This window comes from Microcebus murinus, chromosome 2, assembly GCF_040939455.1.
Source record: "Microcebus murinus isolate Inina chromosome 2, M.murinus_Inina_mat1.0, whole genome shotgun sequence".
NCBI classification, from domain to species: Eukaryota; Metazoa; Chordata; class Mammalia; order Primates; family Cheirogaleidae; genus Microcebus; species Microcebus murinus.
In genome coordinates, this window is record NC_134105.1 from 3372339 (window position 1) to 3386700 (window position 14362).

A 14362-nucleotide genomic window follows, 5' to 3' on the forward strand; every position below is an offset into this window, starting at 1 on the left:
CATCATCACCACCATCACCATGATCATCATCACCATCACCATCATCACCACCACCACCATGATCATCATCACCATCACCATCATCACCACCACCACCGTCATCATCATCACCATCACCATCATCACCACCATGGTACCACCCTGGATCCCAGTCCCTGCAGCCCGAATCCCAGCTGCCATGGTCAGGTCTGGGAAACACTCAGGAAGTGAGTTTTCCTGCTCAGCAAACTAACCATTTAAACTCTTAATGGAAAAGTTTCTAAAATGATAATCCATTTCACTGCTTTATTGAAGACAGTATTTTGATGTAAAATGGCTTTTGCTTTGGTAGTTAGGGATCCTGGGAGGCCTTGAGGCCACTTTGCTTAATCCTACTGAGTCCTCAGGAGGGGGACCGGACTCCCCTGTGGATCCCAAAGTTCTCTGCAGGACCAGGTGCCCCTCATTCCACCTTTTTCTTCTGACCCAATCCTGAAGTTCACCAGGGGTGTTCTTTCCCAACTTCTGTTTAGATCCCTGGTGAAATGCAGCCTCCCTGAGAGGGTCCCCACATTTTGCCATAGGTCGTTTACACTGTAACAAGAGTTAGGGCCCTTTAAGAGAGGTTGGAGCACCTAGCACTTCAGGGCTGGGAGGGTGGAGGGAGGAAACATGGGGAGGGGAAGCCAGGCAAAGCCCTGCCAGCCTGAGCTCATGCCAAGGGCCAGCCCCGATGTCAACAGCCACCAGTTGAGGGGAGCTGGGCTGCATATGACCTGAGCCAGGGCCCTGGAAACTGTTCTGATATCAGCTTTTCATTAAGGAAATTCCTTTAGTGCCATTAAGCTGTCTCCTAAATGTGGAGGTCAGTGGGAATCTTGCTGATTGGTAATCCAGTTTGTTCTCTGAGGCTGGCACTGCCCTGTCCACCAAGGCCCAGGACCTGCTGGGCTCCTGCTGTGTCAGTATAGACCCTGCCAGGCCTCCCATTCCCCCAGGTGGATATGAAGGGCCTCACCTCTGCTCTCCACCACCTCCCACCCAGTGGGAAATCAGTGTTGTCCTGGTATATTCAGAGTGGGGAGTCAGAAAAGGGAATTAACTCTGGCTGCCCCGTGAACTGGCTGGGTAACGTCAGGAGGCTCTTAAACCTCTCTGAGCCTCAGTTTCCTCAGCTGGGAAACAGGGGTAGTCATTCAGTCACTAGAAGTTGTGAGGATTAAATGGGGTGGCAGGTGTCCCTCCTAGAGCCTGGCCTGTAAGTACCCTGCGACAATCCATACCCACCACCTGTTTCAGTCATTTGGGCTGCTATAGCCCAATTCCATGATCTGGGCAGCTTTTAAACAACAGAAATGTATTTCCCACAGTTCCAGAGGCTGGGAAGTCCAAGATCAAGGTACGATTCCATGTCTGTTGAGGGCTGGCTTTCTGGCTCACAGACAACCATCTTCTCGCTGTGCCTTTACATGGTAGAAGGGATGAGGGGTCTCTCTTGGGCCTCTTTCTCTTTTATACGGGCACTCATCCCATTCGTGAGGGCTCCATGCCCATGACCTAATCACCTCTCATAGTCCCCACCTGCTGATTCTGTCATCTTGAGGTTTAGGTTTCAGCTTATAAGTTTTGGGGAGGACACGAACATTCAGACCATAGCAGGAAGGAAGGTTGCTAAAGACAGAAGAGAAATGGAAGACAAAACTGAAAGGCTGCCAGAGCTAGCCAAGAGCCCAGACTGGTAAGAAACCACATCTGTGCTCCAGCTCTTTGTACAGATGCCCCCTTCCCTCCAGCTCAGGCTCAGCCCAGCCCCAGCTCTTCTGGAGAACAGGCAGCCAGTGCACAAACTCACCAATGCCTCCCTCCTGACTGTGTTCTGCCAGGAAGCAATGTCTTCATTTTAAGCTATATTCGTGTTTCTGGTTCTGCACTGTAGCCCCCTGGACAGAGCTCAAGTCCTTGCACCAGGCAAACCTAATGGAGCAGCACACAGGAGTGGGGTTAGCACGCTGGGGATCCCTGGAAAACTGGAGAGAAACATCTGCCAAGGCACCTGCTTAGCCCTCACTGCACCAGGGCCCTGCACCCCAGAACCCCCATCACCCTCGCAGTTGGGCACACTGTGGAGTTTACAAAGCTCTTCCACCCAGGTGGACACAGTCCACCCGTGGGGTTGGATTATTGTTCCCATTTTAGGTGGAGGAAATGGAGGCTTTAGAAAGTGAACTGCTTGTCAGCTGCAGCACTTCTGACTCCAAGCCAGGAGGTAGAGGGGTTGCCTTTGTTTCCCCACCATCCTGGCGTGGGCTTGGTAGCATTTCTATGAAGGGAACATTGACCCCTGACTGCCATAACAGACTGGGTGGCTTAAAAACAACAGGCACTTATTCTCTCAGTTCAGGAGGCCAGAAGTCCAAGATCAAAGTCTGGGCAGGGTTGGGTCCTTCCAGGGGCTCTGAGGGAGAATGTGTGCCAAGCCTCTCTCAGTCTCTGGTGGCTCCTGGTTGTCCCCAGAACCCCTTGGCTTACAGCTTCATAACTTTGCTCTCTGAGGCCTGTGTCTCCACAAGGCCTTCTCCCACTGTGTCTCTGGGTGTCTCCCAGCTGTTGCATCTAGGACCACCCTAATGCAGCATGACCTCATCTTAAAGGCCCTATTTCCAAGTAAGGTGACATTCTGAGCTTCCAGGTAGCCATGAATTTTGTGCAGATACTATTCAGCCCAATACCCACTAAGGGGTAACACCTGCATGCCAGATGGATGTGATGCCCTGGGGAAGAGGAAGCCTAAAGGGGTCCACATGGAGGGGACCCTGCACTCCCAGGCAAGGCATGGGTTCGGAAACCACATGGTTCCAGGTCTTTGGCAGATAAGCAAGTGCCTGGTCCCCTCACTCATCCCCGTGGCCTGGGATCCTCTCCAGGAAGCCTGAAGCCCACCCAGGGCAGGCACCGGGTCTGACTTCTATTATATCAGTGCGGAGAGAGGGTTCGGGGCTCCCCCCACCAGTGGAGCCATGCAGGTAGTAATAGGAGTCCCGTGCTGAGCTCTGAGCCTCGGGCTGGGGCTGCAATCTTGTCTTTCTGAGCAGACCTTGCCAATTGTTACTAGTTACTGGGGAAACTGGGCAGTATCTGGACCAAGCCAGGAAGAAAGGCAGCCTCCCCTGCCCACCTCCAGGCTGGGGTGCCCTGGCAAGAGAGCCGTGGTGCTAGGGAACATGTGGTGCCTCATTTGCACAACCCAGGATATGTGGGGGACGCTCCCTGGCCAGCTGAGTGGAAAAATAAATTACCTGAGGGGCTGACTCAGGCTAGTCATTTTGCCAATGAAGCCCTGATAACTTGCGCTGGGCACAGGCCCCCGATCGATATGCCTCTATTTTTAACTCCAGGATCAGCAGTGTTGTTTTCCGGAGAGAGAGGGCTGTTTACTCAGCTCCCTCTTGATACCATGCGGGCAGGTCTCCCCGGGCAGTGCTGTCCACTGCCAAGCAGACCAGCCCACCCTTAGCCCTCTGCCTTCCTGGGGAAGGTCGTTAGATTCTCAGGGGTCAGGCAGAGAGAGACCAGGGGTCAGGTTGGCTGCAATGAGGCAAGGGCTTCAGGCTCTCCCGGACTCCAGCCAACTTGGTGTGCAGCTGCCAGTTTCATTAAACAGGCCCCAGACCCACCCTGGGGCCTCGCCAGGCAAAGATGGCAGTGTAGACCAATAATAGCGCTTATCCCAGCATGTTGAGCTCTGGGCTGCTGCTTCACTCATGTTCCCTGCCTCTGTCTCAGCAAAATCCTGCTTCTCTCTGTGCCTCTGCGGTCTCATCTATAAAATGGGCTAATATTGCTGCCTCTGACAGTGGTGAGGAGCACAGGAAGTAACTTGTGTTGGGTGCTGGGCTCTGTTTCTGGCCAATGATAAATGCTCAATAAGTGCCAGCAGACGTCTTTCTTATTGTTATTTGCTGAGCCTCCTGCGCCTACGAGCTGGGAGTCAAGGCCAAGGTGCCCTGAGTCAGTAGCCGGGGCTGTGCCCCTGCATCCAACTCCTCTCCTCAACACTGCCCCAACTCTGGCTGTCTGGATGGACACCTGCCTGTTTTTAGCCCACCACAATCATACCCACCAAACAGATAGGCACAGAGGGGGTCAGACCTCATTCCATAAACACAGGCTACTGTGCAGCTAAGTGTCTCCTGCTTGCTTGAGGCAGGATCCAACTTACAGACGTGGGTCTGGAGTTTGCAGATGGCTTGTCGTGTGTAGAGCCCTGGGCCAGGATGAGAACAGATCTAAGTCTGGCTCTGCCTCAAATGGCCATGGGACTTTGGGTCAGTCACCTCCCCTCCCAGGGCCTCAGTTTTCACCCCAGCTAAACCATGAAATAGGGTTCAGCACTTCTAATAACATTTGTCAAGGGGTGGTCTGAGTTCTGGCTTAGGGGGAAAAGTGCTGTGATTGATTAGCAATGTCTGTGCAGGTATAGGCAGGGGAAGGTGAGGCACACCTGTCACTTACCTGTCATATCAGCTAAGTAGAGACACCTGCATCCCTTTGGAATGAGCCCCCTGGGAAGGAAGAAAGCTGAAGGGAATCTTCCTGGAAAGGGAAATTGGCTGTAAGGTGACCTGTCCTCAGTGACTGCTAAGGGCTCACCCAGTCCCTGCCTCCTGGAGACTTCGGGGAGGGAGGTGGCAGAGGGGTGGTCAAGGTGAGAGCAGGTAGACGGGCCTCACTGCAGGGAGCTCAGCACCAGGCTGGGAGAATATTAAGTGTCTTGGTGATATGGACTAAACACTTGTGTCCCAAAACTCCCATGTTGAAATCCTCATCACCAATGTGATGGCGAGGTGGGGCCTTTGGGAGGTATTTAGGTCATGAGAGCAAAGCTACATGAATGGGATTAGTGCCCTTATAAAGGAGGCCCCAGAGATACCGCTCACCCCTTCCACCATGTGAGGACACAGTGAGAAGCTGCCATCTATGAACCCGGAAATGGTCTCTCACCAGACACCAAATCTGCCAGCACCTTGATCTAGGAATTTGCAGCCTTCAGAACTGTGAGAAATAAATTTCCATGGTTCATAAACCACCCAGACTATGATATTCTGTTATAGCAGCCTGAGTGGACCAAGACACTTGAGATGTGAATGGATTGAGGTGCCGTGTTATGGAGAGTGCTGAAGCAGGCACTGCAGTTTAGAGAAGCAGCACTAACAAGAGAGCCAGAGATGATCCCTGGGGGTGGGGAATGACACCCCAAAAGTCATACTGTAGAGAGGACTGCCTGGCAGGTGTGTAGGACCCACCAGAGCAGGGAGGTAGGAGGACGGGGGGTTGGCAGTTGCAAATATTGGGCAGTTGCTGAGAAGGATCTGTCTTATGGCTCTGAAGGTGGAGAAGGGGATGAGTTTATTGAGAACACAGCAGCTCCAAGACTTGGCGACTGATCCATGTGAAGGATCAATAGGACAGTGTAGTGCTCTCCCTGAGCACTGGTGCTGACAGCCCTGAGAGCAGAGGCCTGGAGGGGATGGTCCCCAGATCCCTGTCACCTGTGCCCATCGAGGACTGTGGCCTCTCTCTAGAAGCACATCTGGTGTGTAGAGCAAGGTGCACCATCACTGAAAACTGCCTCCAGCTGTGTTTATTTATTTTAAGACTGATGACCCTTAATAAGAAACCCCAACCTCTCCCGGCCTCTCTCACGGAGGCAAGGTCACCTACTCCTTGTCCCCTACCTAGACCACGGCTCCCTCTAATGGGTGCTGTGATGCATCAGAGATTTTACCTGCTCTGAGCATTCTCACTCATCGGCCCTCCTGGAGGAAAGTCCTATCCAGACCCAGAAACAGGGTTTTGTTTGGAATATGGGTGCCCTTTTCTTAGCATCAGATTTCCTTCCTAACTACAGATCTCCTAGTGGTAAATGAGTTGGTACTCTTTACACCCATGCCAGCCTGCATTTCTTCAAAATGGTCTGATAAGGCCTTGGTTTAAAGCAAGTGTCAGCAAATTATGCCTTAAAGAGCTAGATAGTAAGAATTTTCTGCCTTGTGGTCTCTGTATCAACTCCTCAACTCTGCCATTGTAGCATGAAAGCCACCATAGACAATGCATCAATGAATGGGCTGCTGTGTTCCAATAAAACTTTATTTACAAAAGCAGGTGGTTGGCCAGATTTGGCCCAGGACTATAGTTTGTGAATCCCTGGCCCAGAGCATCATTTCCAAAACTGTATTTCAAGGTCACTGTTATTTTCTGTCCCACAAAAACAGGGTTCTGCAGTCAGATGACTTTGGGGAGCACTGGAAAGAACAAAGTTTGATGGGTTTCCCCAGACCCTTTAACATGCTAATATCACACTGTGAATCCCCAGGCAAGGAGATAACGTGTTTGTTTCCCAAACACATTTGACTGTGAACCTTTGTTTCCAAAAGGACCTGATGACTGGTTTTTTTTCCTACACACACCTGTTAACATCTCTCTTGAAACACAACTTAGGAAAGTTCACTAAGGGAAGCTAGGTGGTCACACTCAGATACCCCCAGCTCTGGGTCCTGTTGGAGGGTCAGACGTAGGAGTGTGGTCTGCCCCCGAGTCATGTGTGCCAACAATTCTGTGACATCCAATTTCACAAAGGGAAAACCAAGATCCTGGATGTTCCAGGCAGCCAAGAGCAACAAGAACAGAGCCAAATGCCTCGCCTCCCATCCCCCAGCTCTCTCAGGGACCTTTCTTAGAAAGGCTTCTTGTCCAGAGGTTCTGGGGTCAGATGGTGTGGAGGCTGGGTCCCACATACACCACTGGGGACAGGCCAGTGCACTTACCCTCAGCCCTCACTAACACACACCCACCCACATTGCTCCCATTCCCTTGGCAATGGCTGGCCATGCCCATGAGCAGGGCTGGCTCAGTCTGCTTTGTGGTGTGCCAACAGAACACCACAGACTGAGTAACTTACAGCTCTGAGAAGTCCAAGGTTGAGGGGCCACATCCTGTGAGGGTCTTCCTGCTGCGTCATCCCATGGCAGAAAGCATCACACAGCACGAGAGAGCAAGAGACCCACTCTCTCCACAATGACATCAATCCATTCCTGCCAGCAGAGCCCTCATGACCTAATCACCTCTCATTAGGACACACCTCCCACCACTGTCACATGGGGGTTTAAGTTTCCCACACCTGAACTTTGGGGTCACATTCAACCTGCAGCAGAGGCAAAGGCTTTCAGACCATCTCCATGGGGGCTCTCCCACTACCACCCCTGCTCCAGACAACACAACTGTCCCCTTCTCCCTTCAGAAGCCCCAGGTATATGGAAGTAGCCATAGGCAGAAAGGTGTATCCTCCTGCATTGAGAGGCCACTTGGAGACCTGGGGCTGAGGAGGGGGCGTTGGCCAACTCAAGAACGGAGAGGGATGTGCCTGGGGAATTAGGCACTTTCTGGTGGTACCTAGGCTGCCCTTCGTTCTCATACTCCTCACGTCGGGGACAGGACATCTGGCCCAAGTCTTTGGACACTCCGAGCAGTGCGTGGTTGACATCCCTAGCCTGGCCTGGGGCAGTCATGCCAGCCTAGGATAGGCTTCCGGAAAGAAAGCAGAGCCACACCAGGTCAACAACAGTCACCACAGTGGTGGCATCAGTGGAGGACCCTGGTCATCCCAGCATGACCTCAGGGAACCTTGAGGCACCAGTGTCACCTGCCACCATGTGGGAGGGGAAAGTGAGGCCCAGAAGGCCAGTTTCCAAGGTCTCAGCATCTGGGGGTGGCAGAGCCAAGATCTTAGTTGTAGTTGATTTTCCTCCAAAGTTTACTGTCTTACATTCTGGAGAAGTATGGCCACTGGCCATATTTCTGGCTCCCTGGCCACTGACTTTATGGCTGGTGCAGTTCTCTAGTCTGGGCCATGGCATATGAGTGGTGTTTGCTGAGAGAAGTGGCGGCAAGGTGGACCTGCTCAGCAGAACCCAAGCCCTACCTGGCCAGCTGGCACATTGACGTCTGGCCTCTGCTCTGGGTCAGGCACAGGGTTAGGTGCTGGGGCTTCCTAGACCAGAGAGGCCGAGAGCAGAGACAGATGTGCAAACTGAGGCAGCTGCAGAGAAGCTTCCACCAAGGTCTGTCTGGTCGGGCCCCAACCTGGGGGTCCTGCCAGGGTTACCTGGGGGAGGGCCAGCATCTGGCCTGAACCTTTAGAGGTGCCGGGGGTGGGGGCACATGGAGAGGTGAGAGGAACCTTCCAGAAGGGAGCCCTATGAGTGTGGGGCACCTGGGGCAGGAGACGGAAGACAGTCAACGGGGCTGATGAGAGCCATGACAAGGTCACACAGTGGGCACAGCAGACACTATAGGGACCTCAGAGACACATGGTCCTTTTCCTGAGGGCAGGTGGCAGATAGGACACCCACACATGGAGCAGCCACTAACGAGTGGCAGGCCCTCCCATTTTTTGGGATAGTTGTGTCAGGGACTGATAATACCACTCATTCTGGGTGACGCCAAAGGCTACTGTGGCCCATAGGCCAAACGTCCCTGGGCACCTGGCCCTGAGGCCTGACTCTGTGCAAAACCCCTCACATGCTTCATCTCCTAGATTCAGCTGCTGGTCAAACGTGAACTTGAGGTTTGACTCTTTGGTTTTGGAGGTTGGGGTATCCCCTCTCAGCCAAGATCCCCCAAGCCTATGCCCATCACAAGGCCCACACTCAGTGGGCGCTCAGTGAAATACAGTGTGAAACACCCTGTGCTGACTGTGTGACCTTGGGAAAGTCACATAACCTTACCGGGCCTCTGTTTTCTCATCTGTAAGTGGGGATGATAATAGAAACTGTCCCAAAAGGTTGCTGAGAAAATGAGATGACTGCAGAGCTTAGTAAAGTGCAGCTGTAGAGTGCGTGGTTCTTGATAATTCCGTGCCAGGGTGCTGGGGAGCCACAGGAAGGGTGGGATCAAGAGAGCGGGGCCTGATGACGTGGTTGGCAGCATCGCTGTACACAGGACTAAAGCTGGAGGCACCCTGGGCTGGGGTCTCTGAGTCTATGCAAGGCAGGACTTTTCCTCCAGGGTCAGCCCAGAAGGGTCAGAGCAGCCTCACCTGCATGGCGAGAACCAACCCTAACCTGTGGCTCTGCCCCGCCTGCCTGTCCATGGGGGTCTCACCCTCCGCCCGCTGGGTGCTGTGTGCGAGAGGACGGGTTTGAAAGGTGCTTCCTGGAAACGGCCCTTTCCCTGGCTCCAGCCAGCTGCACCCTGAGAACATAAGTTTGCTTTTTGCCCTAATATGGCTCAAACCCCAGCAACTTTTGCGGCATTTATGGCTGCCTCGAAAGAGCCCACGGTAATGTTCTCTGAATTGCTAAGCAACAGTGGCCGTTCTCGCACATGGAGAAAATTGAAACATTGATTTATCTATTTGTTTTGCAACTAGCACTAGCGGCTTCATTACTCTGTTCCCCGGGGACACCCTCCCACGCACTGGAATTGAAAATTAACTCTTTTTACCTAGGAAGGGGCAGCAATGAGTTTTTAATTTGGAGAAAGTACAGAAACAATGGCCGGGCCGGGTGCCAGAAATCAGGAGGTGAGACCCACCCAAGGCCTGTGAGCTGCCAACAGGGGCTCCCTCCTTCCCGCTGTGAACGAGCCCTCCGAGATGGGCCAGGCTGAGAGGGCCTCGCAGCCCTGAAGGACAAGCCTCCACGCCAGCCCTGTGTGGGCCCCTTGCCCAGGCCTTTGCAACTCTCGCCCTAGAGAGAGCAGGCATCCTCTCATTGGAATTTCTGGAATGGAAGGAGCACTGTTTCTGGAGTTCAAACAGCTCAGTTCTGCCTTCCTGGGGGGCTTTGAGCACCTCCGTTAAGCCATGCCTCCATTTCCTCATCTTTTACAAGAGCAGAGGAATGCTTCCCATTTCTGGCATGGTTGTCGTAGGGTTAACAAAGACGCACAGCCCGTGAGGTGAGTTGACAAGTGTATAGCACCTTCTACCAGAACAAACGCCAGAGCCTAGAGTTTCTCAAGGACCCCCACCCCCTCCCCACAGCCTGTCGATGACCAGACCCTGTGGAGCACCTGAGCATCTGTCCCTCTCCAAGTCCACCCTGACCCATGAGGCCCTACCTTGTGCACGAGAAGGTCAAGGGAAATTTGACTCCATACAGTGATGGGTGTCTAGCATTTATAAGGCACTATCTCCCAAGAGGTAGACACAGACTGTTGTCCCCGCTCTAAGGATCAACAGTCTAAGGTCAGCCATGTGGCTTCCTGGGGCCCCAAACTCTTAGGGGTGCTATCACATCCCTGGAGACAAGCCAGGATGGGACAGGGTGTCCATGACTCTGCTCAGGGGAGGAGGGTGTTTAAGAACCTTCAGCCCTTGGGATAGAGACCCCCAGGTGCCTGCTAGAGGAACCATATACTCCTTTATTTCTTTATGCAACTCGTATGTATTGTTAAAGAAAAAAATTCTCATGACACTTGTTAGAGACGGCAAGGCACTCTTGATCCCAGGGTGCATGAAGATAGGTTCAGGGACTACTGCAACAGGGTCTTGCAGTGGAGGGGACATTGGCCTCAGCTCCAGTGCCGACGAGGACAAGTGGGGATTCATAACCAAGGAGTAGGGTGGGGGGCAGTGGATGGAAACTGAGAGTCTGGCCAAGGATGAGGGTTTCTGGGGAAACTGACTTGCAGGCAGGGGTGATAAGATATATCACGGTGGTCAGATGCCAAGAGTGGGGGTTTCTGCTAAGAAGACAATAGGATTCTTGCTCTAAATGAATTCTACAAGGACAGAGAGGGAACCCTGTGTTTGGATCTAGCCATGCAGAGGACTCAGGAGAGGCTTACTAGAGTTTTGGTCAAAGGAGGCACTGTCAGAATTAAGTGCCAACTCCGCCACAGACACCACCAGATGTGGAGGATACCACAGAGAAAGGAACACACAGGATTTCTGCCCCATGGAGTTTACATTCCATGTAAGTAAACAGATAACTAGAGAGACATCCACAATCCCTTATTTGAAACAACTAAGGCTGGGTGTACTTAGGCCAGTGGTCCTCAGCTGGAGGTGATTTGGCAATGTCTGGAAACACTACTGGTTGTCACAGCTCAGGGGAAGGTGCCACTGGCATCCGGTGGGGGGAGGCCAGGGAAGCTGTAAACATCGTGCAGTGCCTGGCAGCTCCCCCAGCAGAAAGGTCTCTGCCCCGCAATGCCAAAACCAGTGCCGAGGCTTGGAAACTGGTTGGAGCCTTCAGACTTTGCATCTTAGCAACTCAGTGTGGTGCACAGACCATATATTATGTAACGTCCCCAGCAGGGTGTGGAGTAGCTCCCCATATTCAAATGCATTAATGTTTCTGTGGCAAAAGGTATGAATATTCACATGAAGAGGGATGAACCAAGGCTATAAATAGCCTCACATCAGTTCAGGTCACGTTTTGCCACCAAATGAGTTATGAACAAGCTTTTGGTTTTCAGAGCTTTATGGATTTTGGAATTGGATTGTAGGCCTGTAATATAATTTCAGATAGTGATAAATGCCGTAACGACAACATAGCAGAGTAAAGAAAGGAGTACCAGGGGTTTTGGATAGAGTAGCCCGGAAGAGTCCCCTGCAGAGGTGACATCTGAGCAAGATCTGAGTGAGGTGAGAAAGCAGGCTGTGAATATACCCAGGGACAAGTGATCCTGGCAAAGGGGAGAGCGTGTGCAAAGGCCCTGAGGTGGAAGTGTGTGTGGCATGTTTGAGGAACAGCTAGGAGGCCAGCACCCCCAGCAGGTGCCTAAGGAGGGTACAAGGAGTCAATGAAGAGGTAGAGGTGACCAGGAGCAGATGGGCCCAGCCTTTGGTGTAGTAAGGGCTTGGGGTTTCACTGGGGAGTGAGGAGAAGAGGAACTCGGAATCACGCTGGCTACGAGCACAAAATGGGGTTTGGGAGGATGACAGCAGAGGGCCTCAAGGGATGGGGGGACAGCCAGCACTTGCGGTCCCCAGTTTGTGCATCCTGGGAGCTCCATGCAAGAGAACGGGGGCAGACCAATGTTACTCCTTAGGCAAGCCGAGGACACGGCTCATCCACCCCTACAGTACCTGCAGCTTCCTGCTTCGGGGCCTGTGCTCACGCCAGCCCCCACCTCCCCTCCCGGCCACTCCTCCCTTGTTTGTGGGGTTCGGTTGTGTAAGCATGTCTAGTCCTCAGCTGGACTGTTCCCAGTGCTGCAGGGACAGCTCGGCAGGAGTGCTCACGGGCAAGGCAGAATACATGCCAGAAATCCCCATAACATTTGGGAAAGGCATGTGGTCACGGCAGTTCCCAGGGAGATAGGGCCCCAGGAATGAGTGGGGACAGAGTATCTGGAGGAGTGGGGATGGGGGTGCCCACTTCCAGCCAGGAAGCCAGCTGTGTCCATGCCTGGGGACCTGGGCACCCACAAGCGTGGGCAGTTCCTTCCTGCAACTGCATCTCAGCATGAGCTGGGGGTTGGCAGCTTGAGTTTAAGCAGACAAGAGGTGGCTATGGACACACTCTGGAGATAAAACCCCAGAAATTAGGGAAATGTTCTTGGTTCAAATGCCCGAGTCCTCCCTCTTATAGGAAAAGGCGCATTATCTGGACTCTCCCTGGGGACCTGAGATAAAGTCCACATGTCCTGCAGGGCAAAGGTGTTGTGCAGTGCTGAACCCTAGAGGCACGTTAAAACCACCTGGAGCTTTCTAACCCCACCAACACCCTGGCTGTCTGCGGCTGACTACTCGAGAGCCCGGGACAAGCCCAGGGGTGGCAGCAGTGGCCAGGCTGTGAACTGCTGCTCCAAGGTGACACCCCAGTGCCTGTGGCCCTGCAGCCTCCCTCCCATCCCAGCACTCCTCTTCCTCAGCTCATCACCAAGGCAGAAATCCCTGGAAAGGCTGGGAGGGTGCCCCTGCTTGGCACACCAGGCCAGCACTGTCTCCCCTGGCATCCCACTGGATCCTCATGCCATCGGAGGTTGGGGCTTGGAGGTATCAGCATCCCTGAGACATGGCAGAGAAGGCAACATGGGTTCAAGGGCCCAATACTGAGCGGGGGTCATGTGGGTCCCATGGTGGCTGAGCTGGGACCTGAGTCTCATAATACCTGTGCTGCCTGATGGGGCAGAGAAGCACAACAGTGGCGTGGATGGGGGCTCCCCACCCTGTTGTTGGGGGAGAGGTGGCACCACCCAACAGGGGCTTGTGGACCCAAAGTCACCCAGATATGCCAGGGAAGGGCTTTATGATGTCCCCAAGCCGTATCACAGCCTACCTTGTATACCACCTGCACCCAACACCACTCCGCAGGAGGGTAGGGGCATAAATCCTGGAATTGTTCCTGTCCCCAGGCCATTCTGTCAATCTGTCTATCTGCACACCTTCCACCACTGCCACCCCAGGCCAGATGAGAGGGAAGAGCCTCCATGGCAGGAGTCAAAGAGGGCAGCTGCAAGGGCTCCAGAGAGCCGCATCCGTCCAGCTGCGGGGAGAGTTCAGGGCCTGCGGGTGAGCGGGTCCCCCACCCAGAGGGCTCCTCCAGGCAGCCCTGCCGTGCCGGCAGAGCCCCCACCCTAGCCCAGCTCCCCACCTCTGGAGAGGGGAAATCTTTCCTTCCTAACATGCTCTGCTCACAGATCCATCTAAATCCAATTACTTGAAGTGTGGGGTGTGCCTCTGCAGCGAGTCTGCAGTTTGCAGCACACCCCCAGCTCTAACTGCCCGTGATTTCAGAGCTGAATATCTTTCAGAGTTATTTAAGAGGTTCTTCCCTTTTTTCCCATTTTGATGATATGTTTCTAAATTATACATTAAACTTATCAGGGTGAGTAATACCTCACAGCTTCCCCGTGTCAGGCCTAATGTTACTTACCCGTCTGCTGCTTCGTGTTTACATGGTTGAGGGGGAAATGCTCCTTTCAGATCCATTTATCTTCATATTAAGTGTTTAGAGATGAGAACTTCAAATGGGTTCGAGACACCTGGACTCCCCCAAGCACTCGGCTTCTGCAGGAACCTCTCTTCCTGCAGCTGCTCTGGCCCAGGGTCTGTGGGTCGGGTTCCCAGGCTGGCAGGGACCTGGGGTAAGCACCGCCTCCCCAGGGAAGGGCCACTGGAAGGAGAGAAGCCTCCTGAAAGAGCAGAGCTGGGAGGTCAGACTCAGAGGTGAAAAATGGTTTTTCCTGGAAGGGAACAGAAAGCACCTGGTACCTCCCCCAAACCCTCCTGCCCGGCCCAGACAGCCATAGCTTCTGGGGAAACAGAGCCTCAATTCCCCATTGGTACCTGGCTCTGATGTTCGTTCATTTGTTCAAGTATGTGTGGCAGCCTCCACGGGGCTGGGTGGTCACTGGGCTGGCCCACCAGTGG

The 14362-nt window shown here is 53.4% G+C and overlaps 2 protein-coding genes and 1 long non-coding RNA gene across 29 annotated transcripts in view; 2 read left to right on the top strand and 1 right to left on the bottom strand.

Annotated features, from left to right (window-relative positions):
* Positions 1 to 14362, top strand: part of CAMTA1 (calmodulin binding transcription activator 1) — an 857123-nt gene that overhangs the window by 692649 nt on the left and 150112 nt on the right. The window lies entirely within an intron of this gene.
* The window catches only part of VAMP3 (vesicle associated membrane protein 3), a 312645-nt gene that overhangs the window by 137383 nt on the left and 160900 nt on the right, over positions 1 to 14362 (top strand). The gene's annotated exons all lie outside the window — the stretch shown is intronic.
* Positions 1874 to 13949, bottom strand: LOC142861561 (uncharacterized). Its single transcript, XR_012912784.1, has 3 exons — positions 13866 to 13949; positions 4492 to 4572; positions 1874 to 1953 (listed from the first exon to the last, which is right to left on the bottom strand). It is a non-coding gene; the product is annotated as an uncharacterized LOC142861561 (long non-coding RNA).